At 40.4% G+C, this 26,164-nt stretch overlaps 1 protein-coding gene and 1 non-coding gene across 5 annotated transcripts in view; one reads left to right on the top strand and one right to left on the bottom strand.

The window, feature by feature from the left end:
* THRAP3 (thyroid hormone receptor associated protein 3) overlaps positions 1-26,164 on the top strand; it is a 64,468-nt gene that overhangs the window by 15,020 nt on the left and 23,284 nt on the right. For 3 of the 4 annotated variants that reach the window (XM_037032648.1, XM_037032645.1, XM_037032646.1), the window contains one exon: positions 2,555-2,662. The gene's annotated coding sequence lies outside the window, so the exon portion shown is untranslated. Of the gene's footprint in view, positions 1-2,554; positions 2,663-4,856; positions 4,890-26,164 lie in introns of all 4 variants that reach the window. The other variant, XM_037032647.1, reaches the window with a different exon arrangement.
* On the bottom strand, positions 17,317-17,450 carry LOC118977699 (small nucleolar RNA SNORA51). The gene has a single exon (XR_005064591.1). It is a non-coding gene; the product is annotated as a small nucleolar RNA SNORA51 (small nucleolar RNA).

Here is a 26,164-nt window from a genome sequence, read left to right as displayed (position 1 = left end):
ACAGAACTGATAATAGTTAAGTCTACACAAGTGAATTGAGAGTTAATAAAGGTCTCTTGACAATACTGGCTCAGCTTAAAATTTTGCAATAGCACAAAAATTTTTTGGAGAGTACCTGCTGACAAAAATAGTACAGAGAATAACTGCTTTAAAAAAAAGATTTTATTTATTTAAAGAGAGAAGGGAGGGAGAAAGGGAGAAAAGCATCTATGTGTGGTTGTCTCTCGCTCAGGCATGTGCTCTGGCTGGGGATTGAACCAGAGACCCTTGGTTCACAGGCCGGCCCTTAGTCCGCTGAGCCACACCAGCCAGGGCAGAATAACCATATGCCTTAAGTAGTTAACATTTTTTGCAAGCTTTGTAAGTTTGTCCAACTAAGCCCTTTTCCACACATTTTAACCATCACTTACAACACATTTTAGCAGTTCAAGTTCAGGTTGTATGGAGTTAGTGTTCTCTCAACTTCTTTGGAAAAAAGAATTCTTTCCTGTAATGCCACACAAACTATTGGTAGAGGCTGACACTTCACTCACCTTAAACTCAGCATTGACTACTACAATGAACAACTGAGCAGTATCAGTAATATCTGTCAAATGATCAAGAGTCAGGAAACACTACTCAAAGTCATTTGCCTTTTTTCTTAAACGCCTAACTCTGGAGCAGTTTCATATTACAGAACAAAGAAAATAGATGTATACTCCATATTGCATCTCTCCCATTAACAGCAGATAGAAGTCAAAAAGTATACCTTTGCCTGTTTGGATAACATAGGGCAAGTTGGGGTGGTGATATCTAGAAACTGGTGGCAGGGATGAGTTGGGACTTCAGATGTCTCCGTCCTTCTGCAGAGTAACTGAGGGCCAGAAGCTCAGATTTGCTTCTCCACCATTGGTACAATGGAAGATCAAAGACTTGTTGGGATGACAAAATTCTTGCCAACATCTAAGGCAAGGTTAATTAATAGGAAAGAAATCTGATGGGAGAGAAAAATGGAAGGTGCGTGTGTGTGTGTGCGCGCACGCGCGTGTGCTCGCGCGCGCTCTCTGGTTAGAATTTTAAGGATGGATGTATTCGAATAATTTCTTTCCTTAATTTCGTGAGTTGTAGAGTAAGCAGTTCTCTGTCCTGTAGTAGTCATCCGGATTTCCCTTAAACCAATGTGTGCCTCTGTGATTAGAAATAGGGAAAGAAATTTTGGGTGATGTAACAACGTAGGATGAATTCCAGGAATAACCTGCAAGGATATATGCAAAAGTATTTTGAATGAGTTTTTGAAAATGCTATGTTTTTACTGTTTGTCATCTAAATAACTGTAGACCAACATTATTGTTAATTTGGTTACAGGTCTGTCTGAATGTTAATTTCATCTAGATAAAACAGTCTTATCCTGTTAGTTTTAAGGGTAGGTTTTTGTTGCCTGTTTGTAATGTTAATTGCCTAGTTACCTTTTGTATAGGTCAAGAGTTTATTGCTTGGGTAATTAGTTTACTCAGCAGACACATCACTGTTAGGGGAATCAGCATATTCACAGCATGAGATGAGTGTAAGGAGATACAAGTCTAGGGTAACACAGAGAAGTGGTACCTAACCCAGCCTGGGCAAGCCAGAGACAGCTCTCTGGGGGAGGAGACCCTCATAGGAATGAGTTTGGTGAGACAGGAAGAGGCATTCTAGGCTGAGGGTTCCCTGTGTACCAAGAGACCAGAATTTCAGGAAATGCATGCCTTTCTTTTCCGGCCAGATAGGCAAGGGTTCAGCTGTGTGTAAGCCACCATTTCAGAAAAAGAAGGTGAGTATCCTTAACTGAGTGAGTGCTGAGTAAGTGGGAAGAAAAAGAAAAGAAAAGATTAATGGTGAGCCGGCATCTTTAGATTATTTGAATTACGGTACCTTCCTATTTTATAGTAATGTGAACGAACGATAAAGCTTTAATAAGCTAAGAGTGAGGACATTAACTACATACATGAGCTTGTTGGTTTTGGAAGTTTGTTTTGTTGTTTTGAATAAACACCCTATATTGCGTTGTTGTATGTGTCCATGTTAGTAGTGTTTAGGTCTGGGAATATTTAAACAGCTGGATCAGAAGGGTTTGTGTGTGTATGCACTTTGAGGGATGAGGTTGGGTAGTTACTTTAACTTGAAATGTATTTATTAAATTTAGTTCAGCATACCTCAGTAAAAAAATTTTACCTCAAATATCTAATTCTTCTGAAGTAATTTTTCAGGTTGGATTACGGAGTTTGTGAATTTGTCTTGCATAATGCAAACCGTAGCACCTGAAATGTTGCCAGGGAAAGTATCAGGTTATAAGAGGAAGGTTTTGGCTTTCCATACTACATCCTTACTGTAGGAAGTTGGATGGGTTAAAACGTGTGTGAGAGACAAGCAGACAGGGACATCAGGCTAGCATACTTAGAGAAGCCTGTGTCCATTGGAGTGAAATTGAGGGCTGCAGTAGATTTTTTACTTACATATTTCAGGCGTCTGTATTTCAGTTTGCAATCTGCAAGGGTTAGGTAGCTATCTTAACACTGCTTATTTCCTCTCGTTCCAGAATTGTATCCTGACTTTGTAAGTTGGACAAGCCAGCAGCATTGCCAGTGTTTCTTTGTGGTAGTGTCTGCCTGGGATCCAGTGCAAGTCGAATCATTGTTCAAATAAGGTAAATGCATGGTGGTAAAAGGAACTAATAATAACTTCACTGACTTTTAAACCCAGTTTTATATTTAGAGTTGTTTATTCATAACATTACTTAATGGAAGTTCTGGGCTCTTGAATAAGTTTCATTTTAATAAACTGAAATAAGATGGTAAGTAGCTTTGCTTTTCTATTTGATTCCTTTCTGAGTTATAGAATCAGCAGTTACTTTTTCAATTTTAACTGACTTTTAAGTTCTTTAATAACACATGTATTCACTTGGAAATATTTTTAAAAGGTTATCTGTAAACTTTACATGTAAGTATTGTTAATATTTTGGTGAATAATCTCTTTATGTATATGTTACTTAGATATATGTGTGTGTAATCAAAATTGGGGTTGCACTGTCTTGTCACCTGGTTCTTATTAACAAGAGCAAATCTGCATTTTAAAATGACTCATGGCATTGCATCATGGATGTGCCACATAATTTAGTTTTTTTGGTAGACATTTAGGCTTTTCTCTCATTTTTCCCCAAGATAACTATGTGATGGACATGAATAACTTCATGTATACATGGGTGGACAAAAGTAGGTATATAAACACGGGGTTTATTCTTGTATTATTTATTAATTATTGTACTATTTATTTTTAATACATGAAAGAACCCTCTGCATAGATAATGTCAGACCCTTGTCAGCTCCACTAGGGTTTTTATGAAAAACAACAGTCCCATCTCACCCCCTTCCCAGGCCCCCAGCAATCATTTCCAACTCTTTAGTGTTTCTTTCCGTGTTACTCTAAACAATAAGTTTATTTTGCTACTTACTGATTTTCCAGTTTTTGGTATTATCTGTTAACTTCCCACCTTGGATAGTAGCAGTTTTCTGGAAGAATACCCTGACCACCTTATACATCCACATTTATTGTCACTCTGATTATAACGTAATTTTGGTTAGAGCGGCGTTTAGTGTTGACAATACTATGGTTGTGTACACCTTATCACAATCAAGTAATGATGCATGCTATAGTCCATTAATGTTCTTTTTTTTTGCACAGCTTTGTGATTTCTTTGTTAATCTTTTTTTTTGTCTCTTTTGCTTAATTTTCATGTTTTTATTGGTAATTCCTCTTTGAATTCTATCCAAAAGCGTAAATCTTGCTCAATACTGGAAGCACGTAGGATATATTACAAATATTATCTTCTTGAAGATGGCTTCTGATCTCCATTCTGGACGTGTACTCTAGGTTGCTGCCCATCAGTCACACTTGCCATCCCTGCATCACCATCCTGATGGTTTTTCCTACCTCACGCTGGATCTTCTTATCTTTTCCCAGACCGTTCTTGATTTAATCACTTGTTCTAGAGGAGCACCTTTTTCCATTAGTTTCCCAAGAACAACAGGTATTGAAGATGTAAATTTTCAGACATGCATATTTAAGAATGCCTTTATTTTGCCCTTAATATGACTTTAAAACTTTCCCCTCCGATGTTCTGAAATTTTATAATGATGTTATTGTGGCTCTTCTCATTCAGTGTGCTAGTAGGTCACTCAGTGGACTGAAACTTATGTCTCTCAGTTCTGGGGAATTTTCTAGAATTATGTTGTTGATTTTTCTCCTCTTTATTTTTTCTACCCTTTTTCTGGAATTTTGTTAGGATGTTGGATTTTTAGAACTGATTGTGCAGGTTTCTCTTTTTATTTTTGTTTTTTCCTTCTCTGTTTTTGTTCTATTTTCTGGGAGCTGTCCTTAGCTATGTTTTTTAACCTTTGTTGTAGTTATTCACTTGGATATATTTATATATTCCATACTCAGCAAGAATTGTTTGATCAGTCCTACTTCATGCAACTCTTAACAGCCTCAGTCCCTACGAGATACGCCCTTGATACCCTTGCAGAAACTTGTGCTCCTACAGCTGCCAGGACAGAGTGACAGTTGGTTCTTTGCATGTTCCCAAGTGAGTCAAGGATTTCAATTGCAATAAATCACAAACCATTTTCTCCCCATCTCTCACAAAGGCTTCTCAATTTGCTACTGTCATGGATGATGAGTTATTTATTGTGGTAAGAACCCTTAAGATGAGATTTACCTTTTCAACAGATTTTTAGTGTACAAGTACATTGTTCTCTATAGGTACAGTTTTGTACAAGATTTGTAAAGCTTGACAGCAGCTTGGTGCACACTGATTAGTAACTGCCCATTTTCCCCTTCCCCAGCCCCCTGACAACCAAGCTTCCACTCTTGAATCTGTGAGTCATGCCTAGTATTTTGTTTTATTTTTATCTTTATTTTTTAAAAGATTTCATTTTTAGGGGGGAGGGAGGGAGAAAAAGGGAATCATCATGTATGGTCACCTCTCACGTGCCCCGTACTGGGGACCTGGCCTGCAACCCAGTCGTGTGCCCTGACTGGCAATCAAACCGGTGGCCCTTTGGTTCACAGGCTGGCACTCAGTCCACTGACCCACACCAGCCAGGGAAAATACGTATTTTTAAAGATTTTATTTATTTATTTTTAGAGGGGGGGAAGGAAGGGAGAAAGAGAAGTAGAGAAATATCAATGTGTGGTTATCGCTCATGTGACCCCCACTGGGGACCTGCCCTGCAACCTAGGCATGTGCCCTGTCTGGGAATTGAACCAGTGACTCTTTGGTTCACAGGACCACGCTCAATCCACTGAGCTACACCAGCCAGGGCTATTTTGTTTTTTTTTTTTTTAGTGTGGCTTTTTAATATTTTATTTCTTTTTTTTTTAATATAGTTTATTGATTATACCATTACAGTTGTTCTATTCCCCCCTTCATTCCCCTCCACCCGCACACTCCCTCCCCCACCCTTCTCCCCCCTTAGTTTATAACCACGTGTCTCAAGTTCTTTAGATTCTATATTTCCCCCGCTATTCTCGTCCTCCCCCCTATCTATTTTCTACCTACTATCTATGCTATTTTCTGTGCCTTCTCCCCCCTTCTCCTCCTCCCACCCCCGTTTCTAACCCTCCATGTGTTCTTCATTTCTATGGTTCCACTCCTGATCTAGCTGTCCTCTTGGTTTGCTTTTGTTTTAGGTGTGGTTGTTAATAACTGTGTGTTTGCTGTCCTTTCACTGTTCATATTTTTCATCTTCTTTTTCTTATATAAGTCCCTTTAGCATTTCATATAATAAGGGCTTGGTGATGATGAACTCCTTGAACTTGACCTTATCTGAGAAGCACTTTATCTGTCCTTCCATTCTAAATGAAAGTTTTGCTGGATAAAGCAATCTTGGCTGTAGGTCTTTGGATTTCATGACTTGGAATACTTCTTTCCAGCCCCTTCTTGCCTGTAAGGTCTCTTTTGAGAAATCCGCTGACAGTCTGATGGGTACTCCTTTGTAGGTGACTGTCCCCTTATCTCTTGCTGCTTCTAGGATTCTCTCCTTCATTTTAATCTTGGCTAATGTAATTATGATGTGCCTTGGTGTGTTCCTTCTTGGGTCCAACTTCCTTGGCACTCTCTGAGCTTCCTGGATTTCCTGGAAGTCTATTTCCTTTGCCAGACTGGGGAAGTTCTCTTTTATTATTTGTTCAAATACATTTTCTACTCGTGGCTGTTTCTTTTCCCCTTCTGGTACCCCTATAATCTGGATGTTGGAACGTTTAAAGATGTCCTGGAGGTTCCTAAGCCTCTCCTCATTTTTTTGAATTCTTGTTTCTTTACTATTTTCTGGTTGGATGTTTCATTCTTCCTTCTGGTCCACTCCCTTGATTTGAGTCCCATTTTCCTGTCCATCGCTATTGGTTTCCTGGACATCTCCCTTCATTTCAATTAGTTTAGCCTTCATATATTCCTCTAATTTGTGACTAAGTTCCTCTAATTGTGACTGTACTCTACCAATTCTGTGAGCATCCTGATAAATAGTGTCCTGAATTGTGCTTCTGAGAGGCTGGCAATTTCTTGGTCGCTTAGAGTTATTGGCTCTGGGACTTTGAGTTCTTGTACCATCTTTTGGGCTGTTCGTGCCTGTTAAGTAGCAGGAACGGAAGCCCTAGGTTTTCACCAGAGCAGGGCAACTCAGTGGCTGGGTTGTGATGTTGTATGTGGGGGTGGGGTCAAAGAGGGACAATGGCTTCCCTCCGGCGCCCGCCTCCGCGACCCCCACCAGCACCGCAGCCACCACCGTCACCAGGGCCACGCACCCCACTCCACTGCATGCGAGTGTGCCACCGCTGTCAGCCCTCCAGCACTGGGTTCGCCTCCTGGGGCTTGCGTGGTCCGTCTCACTGCACGAGAATGTGTGACCTTGGTCAGTCTGCCCCGCACCCCGACTAGGTCCGGGCTGCCTGCGCTCCTAGGTCTGTCCTTCCTGACCCTGCTCCGCTGCTGGCTCTGCCTCTCTTACCGTCCCTGTTGAACGGTTCGTAGCTGTAGGACTTCCGTATAATTCGGTTTTCTGGTCTCTGGGTGTGTCTTAGTTCTCCAAAACTTTTGTTGTATCCAAACTTGGTTGTGGGAGAAGGCACAGTGTTTCCACCTATGCCTCCATCTTGGCGGAAGTCTATTTTGTTTTTTAATGGCTTGCTTTTTTACGTTTCTTTAACTGGAATTTTATTTTTTTGTGTGTAATGATAAAATCTTACTTTTAAAAATCATATTGTTAATTATTTTTCCCAAACAGTGGTTTATCCTTTTTTCTAGTGATTTGAAAAGCCACCTTTGTAAGGGTATATTATGTGGTATGTTTCTAAACTTTATATTTTGTTCTATTTAGCTGTCTAATCTTGTGTTAATACTCAAATATTTTACTTTTCATTATTGTAGCCTTATTCACCTTTAAATATTTAGTGAAGCATGCTTTTCTTGCCTCTTTAGCCTCGACAAACAAAATATAATTGATTATTCCTATACTTTTTATTTTTATCCATATGGAAATACGGCAGTTCAAGAGACTGAAATATGGGCTGGGCAAAGTGGGAGGAAGTGGGGACGTCTATAATAGCATCAACAAAATAAATAAGTAAATATTATGAATAAATGAAGAGACTTAAGTATTGGAAATTTAAAAATAAAGACTAGAAGGACATGTATATAGGAAGTCAATTGGCATAATAAACATACTGGATTTTAACCTTAAGATTTCTTATTTTTATCTTTTAAGGCAGCTTTTGATTCTGTCGTTAGAAACTTGAGTGCTTGTTACTGTGCTTGTTCTCTGTATTAGGGATACCAGTAGTGAGCAAGACAGACAGGACCCCTGTTCTTGGAAGCTCACTTTCTAGTTTGAGAGGGGGCAGATGCAGTAAGTTCAGATTCTCCTGAGTGCTGGGGAAAAAATAGGACCACAAGATAACTTGGGTGTGAGGGAGCATTGAAGTTTCACTGGATAATATACTAAAGGGAGACCTGGTGATGACCTGAGATCTGAAGGATGAGAAAGGAGCCAGTCATGCTTGCGACAGTAGAAGAGTGTTTATGTGGAGACAAAAGTCCTCACACTCCACATGTCTGGCTCTTTCAGGGAAAAGAAAGAAAGCTGTCATGGTGGCTAAGTGAGAGGGATTGAAAGGGGAAGACAGTGGCTTGGGATGATGTTGGAGACGCAGGCAGGGGCCACATTATTTGGGATTTTGAAACCATGGCGAGCCAGAGCTTTCACATATAAATATGATGAATTCAGTTTTGTTCCTTTTTTCAAAAGCAACTGTAAACTATATAAGATGTCCTAGGAAATAATTAGACTATAGTTAGTTGAGAGAGGGGCGGCACTGATCACATGTATCCGAACTAAGTTCTGGCTGAGTGTTTCGATCCACTTGGTTTTGGGGGTAGTTGAGTTGTCTCCAGATTTAGATAGCTTTGAGTAGTGCCTCAATCAATTTATTTTAAATTAAATAAATTGGGTTGGGTTCTTTTTATTTCCTTTGTAAACTCAGGTGACCAGTAAGATTCAAAATGATAGACTCCAAGATCTTGGAATCATTTTTGGTTTCTTAGGTAGAGTTGTTGGTGTTTAAGGCATCTCTCTTTTTTTCCTTATTTGGTGAAACACAGATGTAAAGTGGAAAGGCATTAGATAGGTACCTCAACAGGAGAGTCTTAGTGGATAGAGACAAGGAACTTCAAAAATAAATGAGGAGTTTAAAAGTGACTAAGTAGTTTTGACTAGGTTCAGAATCGAGTGTTTGAAAAGACATAATTATTGTTATCTTTTAGGACTGCATCGTCAAGAGAAGTCTAATGTGTGAATCACATGTAATTAAGTTTTCTAGCAGCCTTATTTTTAAAACATGAAATTAATTTTTAATGATTTATGTGATATATCAACATATCCTTTCAACGTGTAATTAATATAAAAATAGTTAAGGTGTTTTACATTCTGGTTTTTGTACTGAGTCTTTAAAATGCTGCAGTATTTATTGTGTGTCCATGGTTCATCTTTAGATGAGCCACATTTCACGTGCTCAGTAAATAAATGAGTGCTCCACGTGTATATTGGACAGTGCAGCTTTAAGAGCTCATTCATACTCCTGAAGGAGCAAATAAATTGAGATTTAGTTATTGAATTATACCCTCCTGCATTTCAAACATAAAATTTGAAGCAGTGATGGATGAACATAGAATGATATAAACATGCAAATGTTTTCCCCTCTAAACCTCTGTGGGTAGACTTTTGTGAATAAGATGATTTGATCCTATAAAAGACCAGTGACTGTAAAACATGTCAAACAAATTATTTCTCTTAACAGAGTTGTAAACAGTCTCTGTAGAACTCCACGTAAACAGTGATGTCTGTGTGTCAGTGGTGGCATGATTACTTGGTGAGGAAAGACCATAATCCTGGTTCTTGGAATCTGTAAATAATGGCCGTCAACCACTGGTTCTGAATCCCTTTCCAGGTGCCCTGGATAAGAAGCTTGGTAGGTGGGCTTTTTAAAAAAGCTCTGTAGGTGATTACAGTATGGACCATTGGTTGAGGCCAATATGTTACTAATAATAATTTCATTAAAAAAATAGATACTTGCCCTGGCTGGTGTGGCTCAGTGGATTGAGTGCCAGCCTGTGAACCAAAGGGTCGCCAGTTTGATTCCCAGTCAGGGCACATGTCTGGGTTGTGGGCCAGGTCCCCAGTGTGAGAGGCAACCACACATTGATGTCTGTCTCTCTAAAAAGTAAGTAAATGTTTTTTAAAAAACATGCATACTTAAGTGTCTTGATTGGCAGTTTAATTTGTTTTTTAAAAGGTTCACCATAATTAGAGCTGGAAGGAAGCCATAGGCGTTAGTGTCTTTATTAAGTTAGAAAAGCTGAGAGTTGCTCTTTAAAAAAAAAAATGAGAAGAAAATGTTCCTCAACGATAACACACCTATTTAAAACAGGAACTAAAATTGCTCTTACCCTCCCCTGAGGATACAGGAGAGGAGCCTCAGGGGTGAACTGAGATTATTTAAGCTACTGACTGTGCATTGCTGTTCATTCTGTTTCTCTAATGATAAGATTTTAATTGTGTACATGATCCTGAGCCTCATAGACATCCATTGAGCATATCCTCAGAAGATAAAAGTTGCCCACATTGGGGATATTGTGATGAGCGACTAGATGAATGGCTCCTCAGGTTGCTATTGTTTTTTTCCTGCTACCATCCAGCAGCAAAGGGTTTTTTTTTCCCTCTCTAAAGGTCATGACCTTAGAATAGGGCCTTCTCTTGCATCGATACACCTCCTCAGCGAAGCATTCACCAGTTTAGCCAGTAAAAGTACGAAACACTTTATTCTGTGTAGGGAGATCTCATTGCTTATTACTAATAGCAAGAAAATGGAATCAGTGGTCAAATCTGTTTGCTGTCATAGAAGTTCTAGTCTCTCTCCGGGGTTATAGCTCAGTGTATCTTACGGAGCTCACCTGCTGTATGCCAGCTAGCTTACACACACATTTAATTCCCATGTAGATCTTTTGAGGTAAACGTCACTTTTGGGAGATTGAGTATCTCATCCATCTAATGAATGGAAGAGCCAAGATTTGAACCAAGTTTTTTGGGGGGGTTAAAGCTACTATTACTTGTAGAACTTGGTCCAGTATTATAAAGTGAGTCTCAGTGAGGGTTCTGTCCATTTGGGACAGTGTATTTTAGGTTGAGTGTTTGTTTCCGCCTATTCCCTCACTTACACCCACTTTTATGCTCACCTTGAAGTAACATACTATGGAAAACACTGAATGAAACCTGAATTCTAGTCCTAACTTCATTGCTTACTCTGGGTTCCATTTTCATTGAGCGGGGATTTCCCAGTTACCTGCCTTGGTCTTTGTAACTGTCAGTATGGACACCATTACTCCCCCCGCCCCCCAAATGAAAATTTTGTTTGAGAATAGTATCAGGCTTACAGAAAATTGCAAGGGTAGTGTAGAATTTTCCCATATTAGTATGCTAGGACTGCTGTAACACAGTACCACAAATTGGGTGGCTATGTAACAGTAATTTATTACTCCATTGATCTGGAGGCTAGAAAAAAATATTAAAGCATTGGCAGGATTGATTCCTTCTGACACCTGTGAGTTCTAGGTCCCTCTTAGTGGCTTTCAGATAATCATCTTCTCCCTGTGTCTCTTCACAGTGGCTTCCCTCTGCCTATCTCTGTGTCCAGACTTCCTCCTCTTGTCAGGGTACCAGTCCTGTGTCTGTAAAGACAGTACTTGGGGTTAGGACTGCAACATACAAATTTTGGGAGTTGGGGCAACACAGTTTAACTCATAGTTTTTGTATTCTCTATGCTGGATTTCCCTTATTATTTGCATCTTACATTTGTGTGATACATAATTAGCCAGTATTAATACATTATTATGGACTAAAGCCTTACCCTATTTTTATCACACAAGAAAACTTCAGTTCAAAGAGGGGGTGTGGCTTAGAAAAGTTCTCACCACTGGTGATTCCTTTCTGACTTTACTCTTGTGTGAGCAAAAGAAAACTTCCAAAGTCACATTATGAGCCTGAAGAGATAATAAGAGATTATTTTCTACCTGTAATAACAACAGGCTAGGGAGCCTGTCTTGTTTGCTGCATACAGCATAATGCATGGCGTGAATAAATGTTGGATAAATTGTGACAGAACTGCAGAATGCTCTTGGTACTTGTTGGATCATGTTACTTTGGGGAGAATATACTCACACCAATCTTACCAAAGTAACTATAAAATACAGAGAATGCAAAACTTGTTTAAAGAGGAAACACTATTTTAAAAATGGAGAAATAATTCTGTATTTACGTTTTCAGTAAGTACCTCTTAGTGCAATGTCCTGTTTGTGTTTGCAAAGCTCAGCCTACTACCCCTCCTGAAATCTTAGAATGTAAGTTGTACATTCAGTATTACCCACATTTCACAAAAGAATAAACCAAAATCTACAGAGGTTATTACTTCCAAGTCCCCCAGAATTCCTGTTATTCCAAGTACCCTCCTTTTCCTGTGACATTACTAGATAAACCGTTTGTTTATAACACAGGGTGCCAGCAAGTAAAGTGGAGTTTACTGCCTACATACTGATTATTCTTTCAGAGTACCTTTAGGAGGCATATTTAAAAAAAATATTTTATTGATTTATTTTTAGAGGGAAAAGGAGAGAGAAAGAAGGAGAGAAACATCAGTGTGTGAGAGAAATGGTGACTGGTTGCTTTTTGCATGCCCCAGTTGGGGACCCGGCCTGCAACCCAGGCATGTTCCCTGATTGGGAATCAAACTGGCAACATTTTGGTCTTCAGACTGGCACACATAATCCACTGAGCCACACCAGCCAAGGCTAGGAGTCATATTTAATAGTAAAATAAGTTGGTGTATGCCCTGGCTTGTGCGGCTCAGTGAATTGAGTGCTAATCTGTGAACTAAAGGGTTGCCATTTCGATTCCCAGTCAGGGCACATGTCTGGGTTGCAGACCAGGTCCCCAATGGGGGACTTGTGAGAGGCAACCACACACTGATGTTTCTTTCCCACTCTCCCTCCCTTCTCCTTGCACTGTAAATAGATAAATAAGTGAATGTGTGTAAAATTTTTTAATGCACTTTACTAGCTTTTTTCAAGCTAGTGACTTCAGACTTTATTATTTGTATGTTTTTAATTTTCAAGCACTTTGTTTTCTGTGAATATTGTGTAATATCCCAGATGTTTTAAGACTTCCATATGTTCTCATTTCTGACTGGGGGAGAAACAGCAGTTTGATTGAAAGAATGAATAAAGGGATTTCCCAGCAAAGGTTGGTTTTCAGTATCTTTATTTATTTTTTTCTGGTGTTAAATAATAAAGAAAAGTTTATGAAACTGATTCTGGAAATAAGGCCTGAAATAATTAGTGCCCCTCTGCGTGCTATATTCTATGTCAAATTGAATATACATATCTTGTTGAAATTTTCCTACCTTTACGAGTTACTGAAAAGTAATAAGGTCCTGTTCCTTTAAAAAGTGAAACACGGAAGGGGTGGGGCTTGTCATGTCACTGGGACAAGAAACTAATTTAGTCTCTGAAGAGCAGGAAGGAGATGACACCTGCTGGGCCTGTGGGAAGGAAAGAGGGTAGCAGTAGCGCCCCCACCCTGGTGCGAGTCTCTGTAGCAGAGCCCCTGACTCCTGCTGGGAACTCACCTTTCCCAAGGGAGAATGGTGCTGTCTGAGTTTGTTAGTGTAGGTGGATTGCTCCCAATGCAAGTAATTAAAATTTAAATATAGTCAGAAGGTAAGTGGCTGAGCCCCTGATCAGCTTATATCTATCTACTTTCAGGCAGACTAGCTAGTTTTTATGAAGGAGTAGACTGTATGAATCATAGATGATTTTTTCACAAGTAAATTTCATAGTTGATTGGATTGGGAGTGGAGGGGTAATTCTTTATGAAAAGCAAAAGCTTAACCCTTACCATTTAATTCCTCTTTTAGGACATGGCTAAAGTAGGGATGAGGAATGTCCTGTTCAGTTTGTGCAAACTTTTTCTTCCAATGATAGAACTGTTTCAGATCCTCATTTTGATGATGAAAAAATAAGTACAGAGAGGTAAAAACTTGCTCCCAATAAGAGTTCTGGGTTTATTAGAAGTATTTGGTTTTGGTAAATTTCTCTCATCTAAGGTGCTTGAACACTTGTTTAGTGCCAACCTAAAAAACTTTTAAAAAGTTTTCATTGTTCACTGTTGGCAATGAAAAAGATCAGTTCTGCTGTCCCCCAGGAGTGCTGATATGTTTGGGTGACGGGTGGGAAAGAAGAAAGCAATTTGCAGTAGCTGAAAGGAACGCTAGAGAAGTGTCTGTTGTTTTACTTGATGGTTGGTGCTTAGGCTTGAAAGGAGGGAAGTCAAGAAGAGAAAGGTGGGCTCTCTGCTTGATAGATGGGAGCCCATAGTCTGCACCCCCACAATACCTGTGAATGAATATTCAGAGGCAGGGCCTTGAGTGGCTTTTTGAGACGACCTTTGTCAGAACAGATCAGAACAGCCCAAAGCATTCAAAGTAAGTAGCAATGGTGTTAGAAAGGAATTACTCTTTTTCCTCAAGTTTGGAGTGACAGCTGAAAGTCGTCATTGGTGTTTTGGGGTTTTTTTGCTGTGCTGTGTGGTATGAATTTTCTAAGAGACAGATAACTCTGTTCCTGTTTGCCATCCAAAGAAATACTAAGGCTAAGCCCTGGCTGGTGTAGCTCAGTGGATTGAGTGCAGGCCTGCGACCCACACAATTGCAGTTCAATTCCCAGTCAGGGCACATTCCTGGGTTGCAGGCCAGTTCCCAGCAGGGGACTCATGAGAGGCAACCATACATTGATATTTTCTTCTCTCCTTCCCTTCCCCTCTAAAGATAAATAAATAAGATCTTTAAAACAAACAAACAGAATACAAGCAGCAATTTAAAAAAAAAACACAGAAATACTAAGGCTAGAAAAGGAAGAACAGAGGTGGACTTTTTGGAGGACTTGAAATTGAACCTTTGTGGATATGAACTGGCCCAGTATTTTTCCCACATTGGCAATATTCTTAACCTTGGGGGAAAAACTCTTTATTATTATAAAATAATCCATGTGTGCTTTTATGCCAGGAAAAATTTGCCATTCCTTAATTGTTGTACTTTTAAGTTTCTTCAGAGCTTACCCTCAGGGGAACTGCTTAGTGCTGACTTAGAAAAATTATCCATGTGTCCATGAATAGCTAATGTAAGTTTTTTTTAAATACTCTGCCAATAAGACAGATTCTTTTTCTTTCCCTTCCCCTAAGGAATTTTTTTTTAGATGTTATTTATTTATCTTTAGAGGGGAAGGGAAGGAGAGAGGGAGAGAAATATCAATGTATGGTTGCCTCTTGTGCGTCCCCTCCTGCAACCCAGGCATGTGCCCCAACTGGGAATCAAACCACAATCCTTTGGTTCACAGGCCTGCACTCAATCCACTGAGCTATGCCAGCTAGGGCCTGTTTTTTGTTTTGTTTTGTTTTGTTTTTAATGTAGTGAAAAAAAATACACATAGTTGGGCCTTTTGTTTCTGCAGTTACCCTGACATAAAAATTAATTGCCAGATACTATTTCTCTGGGGGTGTGGGTTTTATCATTGTCCCTTAAGCTGCTTCTAAACACAAGTAACCCAGTGCTGAATTGTTTCAGTGAAGTTTGTGAAGCTGGTTCCTCCTTTGAATTCACTTTATAGCCTGACAACAAGTATTAAGGACAGTTGAGAATTTGTTTTGTAAACAGGTCTGTTGTTAACATAAGTAAACCAAAATATGTCTCATTGGTAAAAGTTATTTTCAGGGCTTGCATAAAAGCACACTGGTAAAAAAAATTGCAATGTTAAATATTTCTGTATATGCCAAATAAGCAGTTGGAAGTGAGCTCACAATTTTTACAGTGGATTTTGGAGTCTATAGACTTAGAGAGGCCTTAGCTTTTGGGGGTTGTTAATCAAAAAATGTAGTTTAATAGCCCTGGCTGATGTGGCTTAGTGGATTGAGTGCCGGCCTGCAAACCAGTGGTTCAGCGGTTCATTTCCCAGTCAAGGCACATGCCTGAGTTGCAGGCCAGGTCCCCACTGGGGGGGTGGGGGGCGGGCGCGCACATATGAGAGACGACCACACGTGGATGTTTCTCTCCCTCTCTTTTCACCCTCCCTTCCCCTCTCAATCAATCAATATTAAAGAATTTCTAGAATCAAAAATTTGAAAGATGTAGTTTATTAATGTGTATTTTCTTCCCTCATAATTTTCTCAGCTGTTATGAAATATTCACACTTCTAAAAACAAGTTGATAAAACAGCCCCCATGGGCACTGGTATTTTGCATTACTTATGTACTATAATTAGGAGATAGTTTAATGTTGTACTTGGAATTTACTTAAAATGTGTTGGAATTTAAATTGGAGTGATTGTTATTTGCTGACAAATGATTCTCCTTTCAGACTTAGTTGCAGAGCGTAAATGGAGAAGCATGTGGAGGATAAGCCAGCCATTTGGTCCCTTCATTACGGTTGGGTTTTTAATGTCAGCATTCTCTGATGTTTTTAGGGGAAAGAAATGGGAAAACAGCTGTGGAGACTGTCAGTATCCACACCAACTTGCTAGGATTTTGACCATGAGTAGAGCCCACCTGCAGAGAGTTCATTTTTGAGGCTAGATGATGGTCACACTTGGGTTTCTTACCCTATGCCCTTCTATTGTTGTGTGTGTTTGAATCAACCCTTCCATAATAAAAATCACTTTTTTTTTTAAATAAAAAGATTTCATTTATTTATTTATTTATCTTTAGAGGGGAAGGAGAGGGAGAGAAACATCAATGTATGGTTGCCTTTCGTACGTCCCCTGCTGGGAGTTGGCCTGCAGGGAACCGGCCTGCAACCCAGGCATGTGCCCTGACTGGGAATCGAACCGCGATCCTCTGGTTCGCAGGCGCGCGCTCAATCCACTGAGCTACACCAGCCAGGGCAAAAATCACTTTTAAAAAGTAGAGCCCAGTTGGCTATAAGGCTGGACTTTCTTAACTGTCTTTAAAGTTATAAAAGAACAAAACAACTCTATTGTGGTGAGGTGCCCCCAAATGGACTTTTAGTGATTGAAGTGCAGTTTTATTTGTTTAGGGCCATGTGGGAATTACTATTTTAGATTTTTTAAATATCTTACAAAAAGTAGGTAGATGTTTTAATTCTCCATTACAGATAGAAGAATCAACACCATTAACTGTGAATGTCACCAACTTTTTTTAGCCTAATATAGGAAGCTGCCTGTAATCACTGGCTAAACAGTTACACATAAGAAGTAAATGCTCTGTCCTTTTTGTTCACTTCCTTTCCATACCTTCATGCTCCGCAGAGGTAACCATTGTTTTATAGTTTGCTTTAGTGCTTATATAGCTCTGTCCTTTACTTACTGATTGATTTTAGAGAGGGGAAGGGAGAGAGAAAGAGAGGGAGAGACACATTGATGTGTGAGAGAAACATCAATTAGTTGACTCTCGCATGCACCGCAGTTGGGGACCCTGCTGCAACCCAGACATGAGCCCTGACTGGGAATTGAACAGCTGCCTTTCATTTTCTGGGACAGTGCCCGAACAGCTGAGCCACACTGGTCAGGTCAGGGAGTAGATATGTTTTATATGTACATCTGTACCTATGTGTTGCATTTTTAAAGCAAGTTCTACCAAATTCCATGTAATTCACTAAAGTTCGAGAATTTTATTTATTCATTCATTCATTTTTCCTCCATGTACCCCCATTCACAATACAGATCAGGCAGAGGGCCTGGGCTGAGGTGTATATGGGGTGGGTTTACTCTGCCGCCTCTTTCTGTGCAGGCAGTGTAAGAACACAGCCTGTGTGGAAAGCACCGGGAGGCCAAGTTTGAGAATTCTAGTAATGATTTTTTTTACCTTAGAGGTACCCACAGCTGCTCTTGATTCTGTTTCCCTCTTCTTCCTCCACTTTCCACAGGAAAGCATAATCTCCTGAGAAAAGCATAAAATAGTAAACATGTTTAATATTTCACCTGAGTGCTGTAATTACGGGCCAATAGTGTGTAGAGCACAAATCAGTCCCACTGCTTTGCCTACCATCCTTTGCAAATTGTGAATTGCTTTCTTTTCTTTAATTTTATTTATTGATCTTAGAAACATCAATTTATTGTTCCACCCACTGATACATTCATTGGTTGACTCTTGTATGTGCCCTGACCAGGGATTGGACCTGCAACCTTGGCATATCAGGATGCTGCTTTAGTCAGCAGAGCTACCAAGCCAGGGCTGCATCTATTGTGTGTGTGTGTTGTGTGTGTGTGTGTCTATGTGTCTATGAGGGTGCGTTTATTTAATCTGGGGACAGCGATACAAGAAAGGACTTAGCATAGAAGAAGCCACAGGGGAGCCTAGCCTAGGCTGCCTGAGTGCCCTGGGAAGTCAGAGAAAAGAGACCTTTGGGGTCAGGATCAGGAGATCAGCCTGGGCCAAACTGCCAGCTGCCCATCACCTTAGAGTTTAGGAGACAGTGCCTGTGAAGAAGGAAGTGGAGGAAGAAGGAGGGAATGATGTGGGCTGCTCCCCAAAAGGAGAGCGTGCGTGTATCTTATCTCCCATCATCTGTGTCTTTATCACCAGGAATTTTCAAAGGGAACTAGGATAGCTAAAACTGTTTTGAAAAAGGAAGACATTGGAGAATGCTTGCTTGGTTGTCATCCCACAGAAGCAGAAGGGTGCCTGTTGGATTCCCAGTCAGGGCACATGTCTAGGTTGTGGGTTCAGGGCACATAGAAGAGGCGACCAACTGATCCATGTTTCTCACGATGATGTTTCTCTCCCTCTCTTTCTCCCTCCTTTCCCCTCTCTCTAAAAATAAATAAAATCTTTTTTAAAAAGTACTACAAAGCTATAGCAGTCAAGAAATTGAGCGTACAGAAATAAACCTTCACATGTATGGTCAGTTGATTGTTTTACAAACATACCAAAACATTTCAATAGGGAAAGAATAGTCTTTCAACAAATGGTACTGGGACATTTGGATACCCACATATAAAAGAATGAAGTAGACCCTTACCTTATATCGTAACACAAAATTTAAGTCAGAATGGGTCCTAGATCTAAGTGTAAGAGCTAAAAGTACATAAAACTTAGAAGACAACTTAGGAGTAAATCTGTGTGACCTTGTGCAAACCCTTCTTAGACAAAGTGAAAAGACAACCTCCAAGAATGGGAGACTTTGCAAAACATGCATTAAAAGGACTTGTAGCCTTTTAAATGGAACTGTGCAACTCATTAAAAGGACAGGTAATCCAATAATATGATTTTAAAAATGGACAAAGGATCTGAATAGACATTTCTCCAAAAAAAGGTACACAAATAGCCAATACACATATGAAAAAGATGCTCAGCATCACTAGTCATTAGGGAAATAAAAATCAAGACCTCAGTAAGGTAGCTCTTGACACCCAGGTGGCTGTGATAAAAAAGACACAATAACAAGTGTTGAAAATGTAGACAAATGGGAGCCTTCATACACATCTGGTGGGAGTATAAAGTTATATAGCTGCTTTTGGATATAGTCTGGCAGTTCCTCACAGAGTTAAGTGTAGAAGTACCATATGGACTGAGCAGGACCACTCCTAGCTAAGTATCCCAAAGATAAAAACTTCTTCACACAAAAACATGTACATGAATGTGTACATGTGAAAACATGCTAAGTGAAAGAAGCCAGTCACAGAACCCCACGTACTGTGTGATTCCATGTATATGAAGTGTACAGCACAGGCAGATATGTAGTGACAGAACATGGATTAGTGGTTGCCCAGGACTGTGAGGGTGAGGGGGTACGTGGAAGGAAGTTTTACTGTTTTAGTTTTTCACAGTTTTTCTGCTGTGTTCTGATTAATCTGGAGAACACAGCTGCACTGAAAGACCTGGTGTGACAGGTACATTCTAGAGCAGGGAATCCCTCCAGAAAGAGGCTGGTGTTGAGCTGCCCCTCTGAAGGATGGATCCATTTCCAAGCAAGGACCATTGGTCATTATGTTCCTGCTTTTTGGTATTAGTCTCTAATTACATAAAGCTCTTTGTTCTGTCTAACTGGCTTTCCCAGTTTAGGCTCTCTGAAATTATCTGCAACAGAGACATTCCTGCTATCTTTGGCAAGGGACTCCTTTTTGCACTGGATGTTCTGAGTCAGATTTCCGGCAGCCTATTTCCATTTTCTGCATATGTCATAAGTTAGAGATAGGGGTAGGGGAAGAGAGCTGTTTATTGGCTGCTTTGGTTAAGCATCTGAGCTCTTGTAGTTCAAGGTAGCTATGCTTCTGAGACTGATTTTTATTTTTAACTGATCAAATTCACAAGAGACTGATGGGGGAGGTATACCATGGAGATAGCCCATAAGGGTAATGGTGACTCAAGCATAATGTTACCGTTTGAATTCTGAACTTAATGAGCTGTATAGAACTTTGGGGCGTGGGGAGCAAGTTACCAACTCTCTAAGTCCTCACTTCTGCTTCTGTAAAACAGGTATAGAACATGGTGCTTAATGAGGTTTGTGCGCATAAATGAGATAATGCTGATGGTTTCTAGCTTCTCGTCTGGCACATCTTAGTAAATGTTAGCAGTTATTATTCATAAAGTGCCAGGGACTCAATTTCCATTGGATACAGACCTGCCAGGAAAGCCCCTATTTGCTTAGGGCAGTCTTTTCTGGTAGGCAGGTCCATCCAGAGACTAAATTCAAGTTACAAGAGTTCATTGAACATACTCAAGATAGAGAGCTGGAGGAGCTAGATGTTCTTATTAAGTTAGTCAAAGCGGGGTAGCAAAATTATCCTGCTTGAGGAAATGATGTCTTCCATCCTTTCAGGTGAGACATCCTTGTGTGCTTATCAGCTCATCATAGGTAATTCACAGTTCAGTGTTTTACTGTATCTTAATGATATTTACATCTTAAATTAGAGATTTTCCCAAAAGGATTCCATCTCATGTTCAAATTTTTGCATTTCTTTTTGGAGGGTTATTTCTTGGGAAGATTTCCGTAGGTGATTGTTCTTAACCTTTGTTTTGACCATGAGTTTTCTTTTAAAGGGTGATATTTATTAACTGTCTTGAAATTCTTTAGGCTTAGATCTTATTTGGGACCTTTAACACTTCTTCCTTGAATTTTAATACTTGGCGTTTCTGTCATGTAGAGTAAGAGTTAGTAATGAAAATTGGATGATAAAGGTACTTCTGTGCTTTGCCATAGGGAAGCAGGTGCTGCTAGCAGAAGAGGCTGGTGTTTGTCAGAATATGTCAAACATGATTTGGTCTTACATTGGTTGTAATACGGACATTGAAGTGAGAGTGAGCATTTTTCACGCTGTGAGAATGCTCTCATATGCCCTTTGAGATACACGAGATCTCTTGAAGTTGAATATATCCTGTGAGATAATAAGTTTGATATTAATGGGAATGAGAAAAGGAAAGAGTGATTTGCCCAGCAGAGCCCAATACAGACATTAAATTACAGTAGTGAAGCCATTCAAAGCACTTAGATGTAGGGAGGTGGAAGAGGGTATGGGGGGATAAACAGTGATGGAAGGAGACTTGGGGTTGTGAATATACAGTACAGTATACAAGTGATGTATTATAGAATCGTATACCTGAAACTTATTTTATTACCCCATGTACCCCAATAAATTCAATTTAAAAAGATGTGTAAATATCTAGAATTCAAACTGTTTGTCATAGGCATTAATTTCCTAGTCCAACTCAATTTCCATATCCTTCCATGGGTTAAGAGAGCTTCAAGTCCTGGCTGAGGTGGCTCGGTGGGTTGAGTGCTGGCCTGTGGCCAGAGGGTCGCTGGTGCAGTTCGTGGTTGGGGGCATGCGGGAGGTGACCAGTTGATGTGTCTCTGGCACATTGCTGTTTCCCCCCCGCCCCCTGTCTCCCCCTCACTCCAAAAGTAAAGAAATCAAACCTTAAAAAAAAAAGGCACTTTAAAGGACTTTTCAGGTTATAGTATATTTGCCTTACACTTTTATTTGCTTTACTGGTAGTGAATCTTCTTTCTATAAGAATAAACAGTTAAGTGTTTTCTGACGAGACCTTTTTGAATATAAGCCTAGTATTTATGGGCTGAAGGCTACTAGTGTGGTTTCTATGTGTTCTGGCCAAGTAGTTTGCCAGAGCTGGAACCCCAGGGTGGCCTACTGAGAGGCTTTATTTGGCACTACTTAATTTTAGGGAGCCAATCTCCTGCCAAATGTAACCTCTCAGTGGGCTGCCTACAACATTCCACACATGGGGCACACTGTAGTCAGTACTCCCAAAGTGTGTGTTCTGGTGAATTTGGCAGGCGTCTCTCGTGTGCCAAGCACAGTGCTGGTGCGGCGTAGCACAGGGGACCCTAAGAAGAAATGTAGCTGGTGTGAGAGGGGCAGAGGGGTAATTGAAATCTGTCTTATCTCGGAGGGGTTTTGATTTAGAGAAGCTTGCTTTGGCCTTCTCTGCTGACATTATTCCCTTTTCTTGGAGTTGAAAAATAAGATCTGTGTTTTTAATGCTATAAAAGCCATGTAATTATATATCTTAAGATCTTTGTTGCATTATGTTTTACATAAAATGCATCTGTTCTTCGAGAGCTATGTTCTTTCAAGGACCATTGTCTGCTTGGTAATTAGACAAGTGGTTTGGTGAAGAGGCTTGGGCTTTGAAAAGGGTGGTGGGACTGGAAACTACGTCCCAACTGGCTCTGCAGAGCAGTTTGAAAATGAACCCTTGCTCCAAGTGACAAAATTGTATCTGAAATGATTTCAAAGGACTGTTTGAAATCCTACACTCGGGTTTTAAATAAAGGGGGGAGGATGAAACAACAGTTGTGTTAATACAGGATGTAGAAGGAGGGCATCTTGAATGTGAAGAAGGGTTATGAAAAAGGACTTCAGCGCTTAGTGACTCAGAGCCAAAACATGAGGTGTGGCTATCGGGAAGAGAAATCTTAGAACACATTAATGGAGTCTAAATAGTTCTATATTAGGCCACATTTGGAGAATCACATTAAGTTCTGAGTATAACAGTGAGGAAGAACAAACAGGAATTGATTCATTGGCAGAGAGGGTGATGTGGGTATGAAACTACATCACCTGAAGAATGTTACAAAATTGAGGATATTGGGTTCATACCAGGCCCTTAACTAGCACTTTAGGAACTAGGTTATTATTTCTGCATCCTAACATGCCAAACACATAATGCTAGGGATAACTAACCCCCTGACAACTTATTAAAAATTGTGTATTCTTATATGTTTAAACTTCAGTCACCTTCCAAGTACTCTCCATTTGATGCAGTATACCTGTTGAGACATTTTTTTCTACTCAAAACAGTTTTTGAAATCATTGATTTCGATGCCTTAGTGCTTCTGCTTTTTATTTCACTTCTTCCACGTGGCACAGTGTTTCCATTGGAGGACTTCTTTTTATCCAGGAAACAAAAAAAGTCCATGGGGGAAGATCTGGGTGTGTAAGGAAGGTGGGACATGTTTTGGGTCAAAAACTGCTGAATGCACAGTGTGGTGTTGGCAGGTGCACTTGTAAATCACCCTTCGTGAAATGAGCAAATGCATTGAAAGAGTCTTCAAAAAAAAATCCACTGAAGCCAAATGCAGCCTCTCACAACAATGCCAGCTGGTACACTGATACAGATAGGTTCCTAGAACATTCATCTGGGGTGGGGCGAACCTGTACTACAAGGACCCTGCCCTCCAGAAGATAATTCTGGTTTTGATCCCTTCTATCAATAAATATTAAGTATTGGTCATTGCTATTAAATAAATAGTATTGGTCAATAGGTAGATTCTTTTAAAATGCTGGTGTAGGAACATGGCTACCTTATCTTAATTGTGAGAATCTTCTTACCCAAAATAGTCTTTTTAATTAATTAATTTAAAAATATGTATTTTATTGATTATGCCATTACAGTTGTTCTATTCTCTTCCTTCATTCCCCTCCACCCTGCACACCCCCACCACCATTCCCCCCCCTTTAGTTTATGACCACGTCTCTCAAGTTCTTTAGATTCTATATTTCCCCTACTATTCTTGCCCTCCCCCTATCTATTTTCTACCTACAGTCTATGCTACTTATTTTCTGTACCTTCTCCCCCCTTCTCCTCCTCCCACTCTCCTGTTGCTAACCCTCCATGTGTTCTTCATTTCTATGGTTCTGCTCCTCCTCTAGCTGTCCTCTTGGTTTGCTTTTGTTTTAGGTGTGGTTGTTAATAACTGTGAGTTTGCTGTCCTTTCACTGTTCATATTTTTCATCTTCTTTTTCTTATAATATAAGTCCCTTTAACATTTCATATAATAAGGGCTTGGTGATGATGAACTCCTTGAATTTGATCTTATCTGAGAAGCACTTTATCTGCCCTTCCATTCTAAATGAAAGCTTTGCTGGATAGAGCAATCTTGGATGTAGGTCTTTGGATTTCATGACTTGGAATACTTCTTTCCAGCCCCTTCTTGCCTGTAAGGTCTCTTTTGAGAAATCCGCTGACAGTCTGATGGGAACTCCTTTGTAGGTGACTGTCCCCTTATCTCTTGCTGCTTCCAGGATTCTCTCCTTCATTTTCATCTTGGCTAATGTAATTATGATGTGCCTTGGTGTGTTCCTTCTTGGGTCCAACTTCTTTGGGACCCTCTGAGCTTCCTGGATTTCCTGGAAGTCTATTTCCTTTTCCAGACTGGGGAAGTTCTCCTTTATTATTTGTTCAAATAAGTTTTCCATTTGTGGCTGTTCCTCTTCCCCTTCTGGTACCCCTATAATTCGGATGCTAGAATGTTTAAAGATGTCCTGGAGGTTCCTAAGCCTCTCCTCATTTTTTTGAATTTTTGTTTCTTCATATTTTTCCGGTCATTTTTTTCTTCCTTCTGGTCCACTCCCTTGATTTGAGTCCCAGTTTCCTTTCCATCACTTTTGGTTTCCTGTGCATTTCCCTTCATTTCAATTAGTTTAGCCTTCATATGTTCCTCTAATTTGTGACTAAAATCAACCATTCTGTGAGCATCCTGATCACCAGTGTTTTGAACTGTGCATCTGAAAGGTTGACTATTTCTTTGTCGCTTAGAGTTATCGGCTCTGGGGCTTTGAGTTCTTGAGCCATATTTTGTACTGTTTGTGCCTGTTACGTATGAGGAGCGGAGCCCTAGGTGTTCACCAGGGTGGGGCAACTCAGTTGCTGGATTGTGATGCTGTATGTGGGGGCAGGGGTCAAAGAGGAGCAATGGAGATCCCCTCTGCTGCTTCCTGCCGCTGAGGCCTGCGCGGTCTGTCTCACTGCTCGCTTCTTTGCTGGTTTATTTGTGTGCAAATGTGTGACTGCGGTCAGCCTGCCACCTTGCACCCTCTCTGGGTCTGCCCGTTGCAACCCCACATCTGGGATCCGTCCACGGCTCCCCTGAATGCCTGGGTCAGAGGATCTTTCCTGCCCGACCCTGCTCTGCTGCTGGCTCTGCCCCTCTTACTGGTCTGGTTGAATGGTTTGTTTTTGTTGGACTTCCATATAATTCAGTTTTCTGTGTTTTGGCTGTGTTTTTGTTTACTAAACCTTTGTTGTTTAAACTTGGTTGTGGGAGAAGGCACAGTGTTTCCACCTATACCTCCATCCTGGTGGAAGTTCTCTTCTTCCTAGTTCTTTTTTTTAAAAATATTTCATTTGTTTATTTTTAGAGAGAGGGGAAGGGAAGGGAGAGAAACATCAATGTGTGGTTGCCTCTCATGTGTCCCCTGTGGGGGACCTGGTCTGCAACCCAGGCATGCGCCCTGACTGGGAATCAAACCAGCGACCCTTTGCTTCACAGACCCATGCTCAATCCACCGAGCTACACCAGCCAGGGCTTCTTCCTAGTTCTTAACCAGAATTTGTCCCTACAGTTTTGCTTGCTCATTTGTCTGTGTGCACCTAGATTCAAAGCTTCCTGAAGGCAAGGATCAAGTCTACTTACATTTAGTGTTGTTTACCCACTGCCTGGATAGAGTCCTCTTGAATTAATTGTTTCACTTACTTATTTGCAGCTGTGCTTTGTATCATCCAAAGTTATCCCACTGAATTCTCAAGGTATAATGATATTTTAAAAATTAGTTTTCGGCCCTGACCAGTGTGGCTTGTTTGGTTGGGCGGCGTTGTGCAAAATGAAAGGTCATTGGTGCGATTCCCAGTCAGGGCAGGTGGCAGTGCTGCTGGTTCTGTCCCTGGTTGGGGTGCATGTGAGAGTCAAGATTGATGTTTCTCTCTCACATTGATGTGTCCCTCTTTCTCCCTCCCTTCCTCTTTCTCTAAAAGTAGACATAAAAATTTTTAAACAGATTTTAATATATTTATTTTTAGAGGGAGGAAGGGAGGTAGAGAAACCTTAATGTGCAGTTGCCTCTTGTGTGCTTCCAAGTACGGAGCAGCCTGCAACCCAGGCATGTGTCCTGTCTGGGAATTGAACCCGTGATCCCTTGGTTTACAGTCTGCCGCTCAGTCCACTGAGCCATACCAGCCAAGGCTAAAAATAAGTCAGTTTTAATTCACACTAGAGAAGTTCCAGGAGTGCGAGTGGGGGTGGT

The sequence above is a fragment of the Sturnira hondurensis genome, unplaced genomic scaffold (genome assembly GCF_014824575.4).
Source record: "Sturnira hondurensis isolate 20B ecotype Veracruz unplaced genomic scaffold, ASM1482457v3 Scaffold0021490, whole genome shotgun sequence".
Taxonomy (NCBI): domain Eukaryota; kingdom Metazoa; phylum Chordata; class Mammalia; order Chiroptera; family Phyllostomidae; genus Sturnira; species Sturnira hondurensis.
This window is presented reverse-complemented; position numbering and strand designations above follow the sequence as displayed.